Raw genomic sequence first — 14,674 nt, forward strand, 5'->3', positions numbered from 1 at the left:
GGGAGAATAGCTTTGTGTGGGGATGGAGGAGAACACAGAAAGACAGTGGGAACGCTGGTTGGGACCCACAGCTGCCTGTCTCCTGCAGTCACAGGAAACTCAGCATGTGGGATATGCTCACCTGATCCTAACGTATGATTCCCGTTTTATGCTTCAGGAGAAGAGGAGGAAAAAAAAAAAGTAAATAATTGAAAGTTATCCATAAAAGCTTTACAAGTTAAAATGGGAACTCTTTATTAGTAATGTTACAGTAAAACTATCAATCATGTTATATTTTTAAAAAAACCAGCTATGCCGTCATGGTATTCAGAGCATTACATTTACATAGTATTAGAGTTGGATAATTACTGTGCAACTGAGGGCCCTAGTCTGTACTGGGACTACCACTGAAGTCAGTGAGAACACAGCATGCAGAAAGGCTGCTGAATTTGGAATATGAATCCTTATAAATTTAGTAAAAAGGTCTGAGAGCAAGATATATTTAAATTAAAGAATCACCCCCCCCCCCCCCTTTCTCTAGACCAAATCAAGACAGCTGGCATTGATTCTCATTATATTTACTTTATATTCCTGGAGTATTTTATCTTTTACTCCGTTATCATGAAATCAGTTGCAGAAATTAACATCTCCCCTGTGATGTGATGTGATGTTTAGTGTTTGTTTTTCACAGGGGAAAGTGTGTAATTTAAAAGGCTGTGGTTTATATATGCTGGGGTGGCCAAACTGTGGCTCATGAGCTGCATGCAGCTCTTTTAGAGTTCAAGTGTAGCTCGCGCAGCTCCTTTGCCCCCTCCCCCACCATTCTCTGCCTACCAGACTGGGCTGGGGAGCTCGGAGCTTCTGCGGAAGGGTGGCAGGGCTAGAGGATTCTGTCCAGTGCGGGGTGGAGGAGTTTGTTTCTGGGGAGTCAGTAAGTTTGGCCATCCCTGATGTATGCCCAAAGAAGCAGACAAACACACCCTGGAGCTTTTGTTGAAATCCTCAGTAGGAATGGATACAGAAACTGCACTATGTAAACTATTGCTTTTAAGTTTCAGCTTTCATAACAAAGAAATTATGGCACTTTAAACATTCTCTTTCACATTGTCCTGATTTATTATCAAAGATTTCTAAACAACAATGATTTTAACGAGTGGCAGGTAGTTAATAAGAGGATGGAGAAAGGAATTAAAAACAAACAAGTTATGATTGGTTGAAAAATACTTCCATGCGTGCACTGTTGGTAAGTGACCTTAGACTTTCTGTAGGGTTTAATTAAGCCCTCTCTGACATCACTGCACATTCTCCCTGCCCAATGAGTACAAAGGCTGATTTTGGGACAACTTGCATGAGAGAGAATTTGTGTTTTAATGAAATAGACACAGCAAAATTCTAAAAAAAACCTTTCTAACTTCAGGTAAGGGGAAAATCACAGAAAGAAAAAAAACAAAAACAAACCCCACCCCTGCCAATTCTAGTTTTAGGGTCTCTGCAACTTTTGCTGTGTAATTTTGGCTTCAGTCTGCTGTAATATACAACCTTTAAGCTTTCGTTTTAACTGTAGTTCTACTCGGCAGAAGGTAACGGTGAAAACTCTAGTCCAAATAAAAATGAAGATTGCAGCATACAACAGTAAGAGAAATGTAGCTGTAAATACATATTCCAAAAAACAAATAGCAATAGAATAGAATGGAATTTTCACGGTGGAAAGATAAAATGGGGCTGAGTAATGAGAAGTAAATCTGAGAAGCTTTCTGCTAAAGGCCATCCTCTTGTAACGGGTTCAATGACCACCCTGCTACTCAAGTGAAATATACAGTGTTGGCAACTTTTTTTGTTGGATAACTAAATTAAGAGTCTTATCTGTCCATGGACAAATGATGAGGGCTCCTGCTCCCTCCCGTGGCCTGCAAAAGGCCTCTGACCAGCTGACCCTTGTTTTCTGTGGATCCCAAAGGACTTCTCGCTTGTTGGGGTTGAACCTGTTTCAGTCTGCAGGGATGCAAACCTTGTCCATGGCCAACAGAACAACATGAGAGAAAATCTGCAAGGGAAACCTTATGCAGTTTGCCTTTCCTGTGATTTTTACTGCATGAAGAATAGAATCGCGCCTTTGTGGTAGTGATATTGGTTGTTATGATAAAGTGGGTACTTTTGTGAATCCTATGTATGCCTCAGTTTCACCTATGTACTACAGAGGTAGAAAGGGTTGTTTTCTCTCTGCAGAGGCTCAGAGAGTCAGGTGTGAATGGCTTCTACCCGTGTAGAACTTGGGCCCTGTATCAATGGGGTGCTTGAGAATACAATGGGCAAATCCAATCACCAGGACTTTGGTGCCTGTCTGGCCAATCCATGGTTGATCTGTCTACAGGAAGCCAAGGAGTGTTTGCCTAACTGCAGAACAGAGGACTTCGGGGGTGGCAGGCAGTTAGCTAAGGGTTGGCTGCTGAGGGCTTCTAGGGGCACAGCTGAACTAGGACAAAGAGAGGGCATGGAGCCAGAGCTCGGTCTCTGTGCTAACTGGGATGGACTATGTTGTAAATATCTCTTCTCTAGGCTAAACAAGGACTTCCAAAGCTGTGTGCCAATCAACTAATAAACTCTTCTGTTTCACAATGATGCTGATGGAGAAGTTGCATCTGCTTTGTAAGACTGTACAAGTTTCCGTCAGGGATCCGCCGCAGGTGGACTTGCTGAACAAGGCTCAAGGTATAAAGCAGGGGTGCTGAAGGACCAGAGGTCCTTCCTAAGGAGGCAGTGAAATTGTGTGAAACTCCTAGGGCGGTGGTGCGTAAACTTTTCCAGTTTTCACTGAATTTGTCATGCCCCCCTATTACTTGTAATCTGAAGTAATCATCCCTTGCTTCTGCACTGCTGCTGGCCACAGTGCTGCATTCAGAGCTGGCTGACTGGAGAGTAGTGGCTGCTGGCTGGGGCGTTCATGTTGTTTGCAGTAGGGGAGAACTTTTTTTTTTTTTTTTAAATCCTGCTCCTGTCCTGCCTCGCAATACCCACTCTATTTTTACCCCACTCCTGCTATTATGGCAGCAGGTCCTGTGAGACCCTCAGGATCCTAGTTTCTTTTGCCTCCCCCTCCGCCCCCCCCGAGAACATCTTGGCCTCCCCCCCACGGTTGCATGCCCCCAGTTTTCACACCACTGCCCTATGAGGTCTGGCCCACTGAAGGGGTCTTCCCAGAGAGTGTTCCAAAGTTGGTGTCATAGCACCAGTCCTGTGGATTTGTGACAGCTGCATCATGCAAACAGGAGTAAAAACATGCTAAAAAGCCCCTTTTTGCCATAAAGCCAACAAATCCACCACTGAATACATACACAGAGCAGAGCTGCTGAGTAAGAAGATGCTGTAGTTTAAAGAACAGAAATTTCATCTTCTGTCCAACAGTTGCCAAGATACAGTTTTCCCATTATATCTCAATGTGCTACAGCCCTATTGACGCAACCTTGTAGAAAAGAGGCCAGGAGCTATGCCAGTTCACAGTAGCTGAGGATCTGATGCTACAGAATTTCTCTAGCTACCCAATACCAGCAGTAAAAGGAATGTATCTAACTCTCCTCACCCCATTCAGAGGAATGAATTTCAAAGTGTAACTGGGACTAACTATAACTATCATTTATTTCCAGGATCACCTGCAAAGTGGTAGGCACTTTCTTAAAAGAGAAGGCAGGAGTAATTATACTCTTAAGGGGGAAAAAAAACAACAACAGGAGTATATCATATGAATTGTTACGGTAGCGAGATTTATTATAATGTGAACTAAGTTTAAATGCCCACCTGCTCTGTTTCCTTTTTAAAAAAAAAAACAGGGAAAACAAATTTAAAAAACTGTTAATGCAACATCTTAAAAATCACAAAAAATGATGAAAGTGATTAAGTTTCCAAAGCAACTTTCTTTTGGTCACTTTTCTATTTCTCTAAGTAACTGTGTAGGTAAATAATGTATTACCTTTTGTCATAAATTAGATACTGTAAAACGATCAACAGTGCAAGAACCTTAACTTTAGCATTGCTCAAGTGGGATTCATGCTATGCAACATGAACATTTCATTAATGCAGAGTTTTGCACAGGTTTTCACAGGAATCACTTTTCCCAGCACTAAAGTGGAAAGAGCAGTTGTTTACTTGCACACAACAGTTTAGAAAAGCAAGCTGAGAACACAATCATATTGAATTGAAACTTCAGGGTAAATATAAAAGCAGACACTAAAAGGTGGAATAAAGTCTCATATTGGCTACTATTAATATTATCTTTTCTAGTTGAATGCAAATGACAAACAGATGAAGACTGCTTTTTAAAAATCTCAGCATTATGTTCCCCTGACTTTAAACCAAGATTGCCTTTGTAAAAAGAGAGAGTATCTGACCACATTTTCAAAGAAAGCATCAACCTGGTTCAGTGGGTAGAAGCTGTTAACTGCTATGCTAGACCTTGCTCCTTTAGGTTACAGGATTAAAATTGTTGGAAGACAGAGTAGGCATAAGGGGGTTTGTTGTGGATTGAAAGGTCCAGCCAGTCAAATGGGAGTCCAGATTTGGATTTTGGACATCTAAAACTTCAGGGATGTTTGGAACTGGAGTTTTAATGCAGCCCATTATAAAGATACTTATCAAATTCAGGTGGGATCTGGTTTAGGGCACACAAAGAGCTAGTAGCTCAGAATTGGGAGTATTATTTGTATCCATCTCTAGTAATGTGAGCAAGAAAAGTGAGGTGACAAGGATGCATGTGAAACAAGAGTCCTAATGTGATTCAATATTTATCACCATCACAAATAAGCTTCTTTCTCAGGTAGTAGCATAAAGGCTCTTTAACTGAAAGAGTAAGGCCTTGTCTATGCTACAAAATTAAGTCAACCTACGTTAAATTGACGGACAGCCACCACAGTAATTACTGTGCTTTTTCATGTCCACTATGGTCTGCTGGTGGTGTGTGTCCTCATGAGGAGCGCTTGTGTCTACTTAAGTGGGGCAGTTTGGGGGCTGACAGCCAATAGGTGATGTAAGTAATGCAGTGTCTACACAGACACTGCGTCGCCCTAACTACAATAATCTAAGTGCTACACCTCTCTCAGAGGTGGAGTTAGTAAGTCGATGTAGTGGGTGACTTACATGAGTGTGAGCTACATTGTAGTGTAGACGCTTACAGAGTTAGGTGGACTTAAGCTGCCTTACATCAACCTAACTCTGCAGTGTAGACTAGACCTAAGAGTCACTGAGGTACATAAGGAGAAGCTGCACTGAATGCATCCAGCTCCGACTAGAGTTTCAAGTGTGTCTTCCTCCACTCTTCCTAACTCCTGGTCAGAAATGAAGGTGAATGTGGGTCATGAAAAAACTGCTAGGATTCCTTCTATTAAATAAGTCAACCAAAAGTCATAGTAATAGGATTACTATTTAATTATTTGTATTGCGGTAGTCCCCAAAGGCCTCGGGCAGGATCTGGGCCCTAGTGTGTTAAGTACTGTACAAACACTGTCCCTGTTTATTTAAAAAAAAATTACTGTTTATCCCTCTATCACTTTTTAAAAATACATTGGTGGTTCCTTGTCCCCACTGCTAAAACCTTCCCTTGTGCTTCGATTTACAATTTAAAATTACGACTGTGCTTCAGTTTCCTGTAGCCTCTGTTTCTCCCCTTTCTGATCCATATAAATTACTCCAGTTAAGGGGGAACCAATCCTTTTTTTGCCATTTCATCTGTGTTATTCTCCTACTCAGATCTCTTAATTGGCTTCCTCTTTCTCCACATCAAGTTAAAACCACACATACTCACCATCAAGATCCACCCCGATTCTGCCTCTGCCTAAAGCTTAGTCTTCAAATTTCTCCTGTTTGTGCCATGTGCTGTGCCCATTCTCAAGTTTGTCTCCCACTTGTGCTACTGTGCCCTCTTCATATTATCTACCCTTAGAAGAGCCTTCTGCTGCTATTGTAGCATGATATTCCTGCCCCCACCAAAATTTATTTCTAGAGCAGGCTGTGAAATGGAAATCCCTGTCCCACCGCCTTGAAAAAAATAGCCTTTTTGCCTTCATTGTCCCAAATTAGGATAAAGTTTTCAAAAACATGAAGTTTATCCCAAATTGAGATGAAAAGTCAAAACTACCCCCTCCCTCTCTTTTTTGTGGGAAGGCTTTCCAGAAAAATTCTGTTTTGGGAGAACTAAAACAGAATTTTTCACTTTGCTGGCAGCCCACCTATAAGACTGTTGTAAAAAAGCGAAATTGATAAAACCTTTCATCGCCCTCACAACCACCCCAGGGACTTCTACATGCTTCCCAAGAAACACAAACAAAGGAACCAAGGCAGACCTATAATATCTGGTCACAGCCCTACTGCGGGAATATTAGGACTCGGAGAAACCATCCTCAAACCACTCGTGACACAACTTACTTCTTCTTGAAACTGCGCATTAACAACCTGCCTCAAAACACCATCCTTTCCACCACGGATGTCATCTCCCTATACACCAACATCCCTCACCATGAAGGCATTGCTGTCTGCCTGCCTCAAATATCTACAAGACAATGGACAACATTCAGATATACACATCTTCATCCATAACAACTTCACATTTAACAACAAACAATTTGTCCAAAGCATAGGAACCAGGATGGCTGCCCAATATGCCAACTTCTTTATGGACCACCTTGAGGAATAATTTCTGGAAAACTACACTACAACAAGCAGTGAGGTACCTGAGATACATTGATGATATTTTCATCCTCTGGTCAGATGACCTAAATTCCCTCATCGATTTCCACCACGACTTCAACAGCTACCAGCATTCATCAGACATTCCCACACCAGCATAGGTGCTGACTTTTGGTTTTGCTGGTGAGTACTGGGGCTCGTGGTCAGGACCGGCTCCCTGCCCACATGGCTTCCCCAGGGGGCTTTTCCCCCTGCCTGCCTGGCTTCTGCCAAGGGCCAGGGTTTAGCTGCCTTCTCCTGGCTTCTGCCGGGGCCAGGGTGTTGGGTCCAGCTTCTCAACCACCTTCCCGGCTTCTGTTGGAGGTCTCTAGGGGCCGCGGCTTAGTTTTCCCCACCCATCCCTGGACATCTGCTGCTGGAGGTGCCAGCTCCTGCTCAAATTTACAGTGGCCCCACACTCACCACTACTGTGCACTCCCCCCTCCTAGCCCTAGCCTAGTAGTTGAGTTCCCTCTGCTGGGACTTACCTGCTGCCTGGAGCCTGATCTGGAGCCTGGCTGGGAGCCTGGGAAGGGACTTCAGTCTGCAGCCACACACACCGTCTGCCACGAGGCACATTCATGCAGGTATGAGGAGAGGTGGTTCGAGAGAGGCTCAGGGTGGTCTAGTGTGTGTTCCCAGGTGCACAGCAGCAGGGGTTGGCTGGCCCTGCATACTTATGACCTAGGATGACAACACCAAACTCTGTCCCTAAGCTTTTTTTTTTCCTGTTACACAACACCGAGGGGGTCAGGGAATGACTTGGGAGTTCTCTCCCCCCTCCTCATCCCCCCGTAGTGTCCCTGGCTGAAATAGAAGCCCCAGGGTCTGTGCTGTGATTCAGCCCCTGTCAGAGCAGGGATGCGCCCATAAAACACACTAAACCAAGTAGAATCTGCAGTTGCCTGTGTGAAAGAACTGCTAAGCACCTGCTATTTTTTTTTTCTGTGCGTCCCTGAGAGTCCATTTACACTTGGGAGTGTACACGGTGGCATGTGTGGTGTTGTGCTGCCACCCTCCCCCCCCCACAATGCCCCACTGTCCACAACTGAAGCAAGTTCCTGAAGGGCAGTCTAGTGTGTAAAAGCTAGCATGCATGAGGCATGGGGGTATGTACACATTTTTGCTGTGGCATTGCCCCATATCCATTCTACAGTGCAGTGTGGACAGGGCAAGGGGCATGTACCAGTTCACAGGGTATTGATGGTCCGCTAGAAATATTCCCACACTGCACTGCACTTTGCTCCCTGCTCCTTACCTGAAGTTACACAGGTCCCTGCCCCCCATTGCCAGTTATACCAGCGACCTGCCCTGAGTCTTTTCTGTTCTCCCATGAACTCTCGTGATCAGCACCCGTGACCATGAAACATACATGTTCCAAGAACTGCGACCTCGTTGCTGGAGCACACTCTGGTGCTGATCAATGTGCGATCAGACTAACCATCCTCCATGACTGGGCCTGTAGCAGCAGGCATGTACACCTGTGTCAGGAGAGTTCAGAGAGGCAGGCATTCACCAGACTCTGTTCCCGTGCCCGGTGTGCATGAAGCACCTCAGGTTTCTGTACCGGAGGGTGAAGAACTCACACAGTTGCTCCAGAAGGGGACCTAGAACATGCCCCTGATATGATGAGCTTGACCAGGTGCTCTCCAGGGCTGCGAGTACTCAGCCTGAATTCAGTAATGCCTCCCTTCTCACCCCTGCCATCCTCATTGTACTGCAGGACACTGATGCGGGGCTGGGTGAGGAGGCATCAGGGATCTCGGAAATTCTGGCAGAAGAGGATAATGTGATCCTGCACCTGGCGTGCTCAGTTGAGAAAGCACCCCTCAAGAGGATCACAGCTGACTGGGAGGAAAAGTCTAGAGGGAGGGTGTGGGTTTGGGTAGGGAAAGAACAGTTTTGTGACATTTCTGGTTGCTCAAAGACCTAAAAATCACTCTTCCCCCACACCTCCCATCACATTTCCTTCCTCTTGGGCGCAAGTGGGCCAAGGGGATGTTTTATGGCTTGGGTGTGAGTCCAGGAAGGGAAAGGGAACCATTTTCTGTGTCCAAGGAAAGTCACCAGTCCATTCTCCCTGTGCCCATTGCAAATATTTATTACTGCTCCCAGTCTCTGGCATGTGGCCTTCCCCTGCGCCAAGTCACTCTGCAGAAGTCAGGAGAAGCAGGGGTGAGTGAAGCATCCACTCCAGAGCTTGCACGGCACTATGTCCTCTGGCAGTGGAGAGGTGGCTGGGTTGCAGTGTTCATCCAAAAGTCTAGGCAGAAAATACATGTATGATGCTCCTCCGTTTCCCTGCCCCTTTCACTGCTGCTTGCTGAACGCAGGGGCTGGACTTTCTGGCAGCACATGTGGTTAGAGGGTGGGTGGCCATTCTTCGTGGCTCTCACTTCCATGGGATCGCCTTCTACTAGCTTAGAATACAGTCAATTTCCTCTCAAATTGCCACCTGCTCCCATGTGCATAATTCAGCACATTTTTGGTGTAGTGGAAATTCAAGCTGGTTCTTCAAATTTAACAGCAGGGCAAACGTGCTTGGTCCACATACCTAACTTACCAAACCCCTCCACTCAGCACTATGTAGAGGCGTCACCATGATCAGAAACCTCTCTCTGGCATAGGTGTCCTCCACAGTACCTTTTTCATGATGGGACCTTCAAAACTGCTATGTTTTCCAAGGAAAGAATGGTGATTTAGCAACATTACTTCTGAAGGAAGTGAACTCCACCCCAGCTGGTCCATCCATGCACTGCAAACGTCACAATGTTTTAATAAAAGTAATGCAGCTATACTCAAGGCATAGTTTGACTTCTGTATAAGGGAGGGCTGGAGGGGGAGAGCAGCTCCAATCAGGCCAATGGGGCTGCATGTGCGGGGGAGAATTCCATGCCTCCCCCAGGCTTGCAGTTTGGGTGGGCAATGCCCCCTGCCCCGCTCCCAAACTACGCCACGGTATCCTACTATTTTAAATCTCGGTTTCTTCTGTGTCGACTGCAAAAGTAGTCTGAAGGGAGGAGGCTGTAGGAGCTGCATTCTGGATTCTAAAGAGTCAATATTGTGGCCTTCAGCATCACAGTTGCATTAAGTGGAACTTTCTTTCGAGGAAAAATGAAACATCTTTGACTTGGCAGGACATTCCGATGCTGACAGGGAACCCATTCCCCTGGGTTGGGGGTGGCACCACAGCGACAGCAAGGGAAGACATTGAAGGACTCTGGCAGCCCTGCTTGTTGGCACAGACAGGAGGAGCCAGGAGCAGCTGAACTTACTTCGGGGAAGGGAGGGTTGGGCCATCAGGCAGGATGAGGCATTCCGGCAAAGGGTGAGACAGCACAGGCAGATGCAGTTAGGGAAGGGGGGGATCATGCCCTCATGCAGTCCCTCGCCCAGCTTGTGGTAGAACGCTTTTGTGGCCTGCCCATGATCATGGCTGCTGCTGCTCTACAGAAACAGGCACCCTCCTCCTCTTCTAACTGCTGCAGCAGGGAATCCCAGCTTTCCTTCCCCCCCCCCCCCTCCCCCCGACTGCAGAGGAGCATGCTGAAGGCCTGTCATCACTTCTTTCTCAGTCACCAGAAACTCCTCTCAGGGGAATCTCCTGTCCCCAGAGCATTCAGGAGGGGAACGATGAGCCCAATCCAGTCCTTGTAGCCTAGCCTGCATCTTCTCCCCAAGTTCCATGCAGGACATGTCCACGTTTGTCCCCTTCTGAATACTCCGTGGCCGTTCCCCCTTTGTCCGGGCAATGGGGAGGGAAAGGGTGAGGAGACATCTCCATAGAAAGTAATGGTTGCCCACTTCTGAAGGGTGGTGTTTGTTCATTGGTTCCTGTTACAAACCGTTTTTAGCTCTATGGTCATGCGTGTATGTAAATAACAGTTACCGTGCACGTCACTTGGGTGTGTTTTCTAAACATTATCAACATGACATTTCCCAGAAGTTTGGGGATGACAGTGGGATTCACAGCACAGGGCTGTGTGATTTCTGTAAAAGTCTCATGCCATGAAAATGCAGACAGTTCCATCCCTCTTACAAACTCTTCCTTGCCCAGGCACAAATTTGTTGAGGGCTTTTATGTTTTTTTAAAGGCTCATGACAATGCAGTATTCTGTGAAAACACTGTTGCTGCACCACGATGGGGGGGGGGGGAGGAGGGGGAAGAATTTTACTGCAATGTCTTTGTCTTTGTTAATAATTAACTGAGAATGTAGAAAAAGGAAACTAAAGTAACTGAAAATATATGCCATTGAGTGATTCTTTTACAACTCCCCCACCTTCACGAAACAGTTCCCACTAGCAGCAATTGGAGTATTTATGTCCACAGGAGCAATAATGCACAGCATCTGATAAGAGTGGTGAGCTATGGTGTCAGAAATAATTTTGAAGAATAAATGTGATAAGTCCCTCCCCAAACCTTACAGAACTTTTTAAAATTACTTTAACACTGTTTAAGTATTCCCCATATTTCAACCTAAAACAGAGCAGTTAATAAGTAACAAAAACATTGATGGCATTGAAGTGTGTTAAAAGTCTCCACAGCACAAACCCATGGCCAAAGACATTAACCTTGAGGGTCCTCCCCCAATCGTCTGCTTTCCTTTAGTATATTAATTACAAGGGATTGAGACCCATCTAGGTATCTCATAACTGAAGCATGTGGCAATGTTCTAATGTACTTTTGGAGCATCACAATAGTGTGCCTTGGAACAGCCCCAAGTCATCTTCAGGCTCCCCATTGTTCTGTTATGTATAAGCACACATCATCACCAGTTTCTCTGGCCTACCAGGGGACCAGGATCTGTGTGCATGTGTGGGGTCCCAGTTGCCTGCACAAGCTTTGGAAACCAGTTCCATGCTGTACCCACTTGCTGTGGGAGTATTCCCTGTCAGCCTCACATATGTTATGCAAAGCACAGCATAGCACAATAAGCCAAACTGCTTCAGCCTCATTGTCATCCAGATTGGTCTAGAGCATTGCCAACAGGCTTTCAGATGCCCAAGAGTGCACTCCATACCAGTCTGCACTCAAATTCCATTTTTACTGGGTCGTCGCTGTCGGGATTTCAGGAGCCATGTTAGGAGAAGGTATGCGGGGTCCCCCAGAATAAACATCGACCCAAAAACACTAATAGTGATGTCATTTCAGGGGAATAAAGTCCCTTCTTTCCCCATGCAGTACAACCCTGAGCAACCTTTCCCATGTGTTCAGCGTTTGTATTCATGAACTGACTGCCTGTGATCCACTAAGCCTTGGAGAACTGGTGAATACTAACCTTCGCACGTCACTCATTCAGTGGCCCCTTTTGATAGGCAAAGTACAGGGATTTGTGTTCTGTCCATGTCCCCCGCACAGTTCGGAAAGCTCATCCTCTGAAATCCCGCTATAATTTCAGGGCGCTGTGTTACAACAACTATCCATAGGTAAATCACAGTACTGATAGCCTGGCAAACCTGTAAAACCACCATTCCGACAGTTGACTTCCCACCGCCCAACTGGTTGGCAACTAACTGGTAGCTGTCAGGTGGTGCTAGCTTCCAAAGGGCAATAGCCACCCGCTCCTGCACTGGTACAGATTTCCAAAAATAAGTGGTCTGGAGCTGGTGGATTGGTGCAAGTTGCTCGCACAACTCCTTGAAGATCTGCTTCCTCATTCTGAATTTCTGCAGCCATGATTGTCATCCCAGGTTTCACATCCCAGGATGTGGTCCCAACACACTGTGCTGGTTCTCTGGGAATAGAAGTGGCAATCCATCCATGGGCATGCCATTGCAATCCCAGCATACAGCATAATTTGTTTTAAGGGACCAAATGGATTTTCAGTTCTCCCTCTGCGTCAGTTCTGAAATCTCTCTGGACCGATCATGTCCAGTATCTGATACTGGATGGTACTGCTCACATGAACATCTGTCCAGCAAGCAGGAGCAGGAGCAGAACCACATCTTCGTGAACTTGCTCCATGTATCAAACACAGTTTAGCAGAAGGGAGAGATGGCAGGGAGCTGCCGTCATCAAATGACTGAAGGTGGCATAGAGTTCCAGCAACATGTAGCAAAGTGGTTCCTAGAGTGTCTCCTGTGACACACAGGACTTTGGGATACTGCCCTGAAATGTTAGCACTAATGACGTGTACTGAAAGGGACAGTGTGGATGAAGCTATAGGCCTGTGCGTAGCATATACCCATGCCCAGCACAGCACATGTTAACACCGTGCAGGTACGGGGTGAACATTCTAGCAGTACACCGACAAGCAATTGTGTCTACTTGCAAGTGTAGATGTACCCAATTGTCATCTACCACCCCACATTTGAACCTATAGGGGTATCATCAAACAATTCCAGCCCATTCTTGATGGGGACCACATTCTGAAAGCAACCTTTCTGAACCCCTTCTTCCCCCTTTCTGGCCTTCAAACAACACCCACTGCTTCGCCAAACTTACCATCAGAAACAAGCTCCCCAAAGACCAGGACACACCAACTCAAAGCTGCACCAGACCCTGCCAGAACAACAGATGCAAAGTCTGCAGACATCTCTCCATTCTATGATTATTAATACCCTCGCCCCCCACAAACACACCTTTCAAGATCCATGGGTCCTACATTTGCCTATAACAACATGTTGTGTGCCTCATTCACTGCATTAAATGCCCTGACAACAACTACATGGGTGAAACCAGACAATCACTACACTCACAAATGAACTCATGCAGAAAAATGATAAAAAACAAAAACACATTGTCGCCCATGGGTAAACGCTTTTTTCACAAAGCGATCATTCCATGTCTGAACAGTCCTCATCCTCAAAGGAAACCTGCATAATACCTTCAAAAGATGAGCCTGGGAACATAAATTCATAACTCTGCTAGACACTAAATATCATGGTCTCAACCTAGACGCTGGTTCTATGACTCATTACAACAATTTGTAACCTACTAACTTCTCATTGTCCTATGAATGCAGTCCTGTTAATTGCCCCATTCATTTCAAGTGGTATCTTGCAACATGTGTTAACCCCTTATGCTTAGCAATCTATTCCATCTTGTATTTAGCTGTGACACTCTGGTTACCTGTTCCAGACCTGACACTGGGCTAGTCTACATTTAAAACTTACAGCAGCACAGCTGTATCAATACAGCTGTACACCTCTGAGCGATATAAGTTTTGCTGGCATAAATACTAGTATTGACAAAGCCTCTATGAAACATGAAACTTTGTCCCTTCCACCACCCTCCCCCACATTCTTACCTCACCCACCTTGTCTTTCTCAGATCCTGGGACCGACACAGATACAAAAACCTTTCAGGCAGGCTGCTGAAGGCTAACTACCAGCCTCTTGTGGAAAGTTTTGATTTTTTGTGATAATGGCATTTTCCATCATAAAATTCACAACCAGCTCTAAGCTTTTCTTTCAGTTAACTTTTCACCACCAACCCTTCGCCAATGCCTGACCATATAATCTTCACAGGAAGCAAAACAAATCCCAAAATTATCTTTAATTTTTGCAACCCTAATTGTTAACTTTTGTAACCCTTGGCCTTCACCCTCCCCCGTTACTACGACCATCAGTTGTCTACATTCACTGTACTATCCTTTTAGATTATAAACTCTTTGAGTTGGGGCCCTTTCTTCTAATACATCTGTAAAGCACCATACCTATCCATGGCACCATAAAAATGATTGATAATTTGCAAACTTTAATTGCTATAGAACTGTTGGTATTAAAACACATTTTGACATACATGTATATAACATGGCAGAAACTTAAAAAAAAAAATCTAGGCCACCAATCAGGAGAGCTGAAACAATTTGTATAGTGGGGTGCTGAGAGCCATTGAACCAAATGGTAAACCCTATATAAATGCAAATCACTTCAAGCCAGGGGTGGGGTAGCACCCCCAGTTTCAGCACCTATCCCATCACTTTTCCTTTTTAAATCCTTAGAATAATTTTCTCTCCACTGTAACATACATATATTTCTG

The 14,674-nt window shown here is 45.3% G+C and overlaps 1 protein-coding gene and 1 long non-coding RNA gene across 3 annotated transcripts in view; one reads left to right on the top strand and one right to left on the bottom strand.

Annotated features, from left to right (window-relative positions):
• Window positions 1–14,674, top strand: part of LOC137160427 (uncharacterized) — a 122,572-nt gene that overhangs the window by 104,409 nt on the left and 3,489 nt on the right. Inside the window, exon 3 of one of the 2 annotated variants that reach the window (XR_010921874.1) lies at window positions 2,536–2,593. The exons of the other annotated variant lie outside the window; for it this stretch is intronic. This is a non-coding gene — a long non-coding RNA (uncharacterized lncRNA). Of the gene's footprint in view, window positions 1–2,535; window positions 2,594–14,674 lie in introns of those variants that run through there. 2 annotated transcript variants of the gene reach the window in all.
• Window positions 1–14,674, bottom strand: part of SHISAL1 (shisa like 1) — a 251,849-nt gene that overhangs the window by 31,188 nt on the left and 205,987 nt on the right. The gene's annotated exons all lie outside the window — the stretch shown is intronic.

This window comes from Emydura macquarii, unplaced genomic scaffold (assembly GCF_026122565.2).
Source record: "Emydura macquarii macquarii isolate MOO-44397 ecotype Brisbane River unplaced genomic scaffold, CSIRO-AGI_Emac_v2 contig_2205, whole genome shotgun sequence".
Classification (NCBI taxonomy): Eukaryota; Metazoa; Chordata; order Testudines; family Chelidae; genus Emydura; species Emydura macquarii.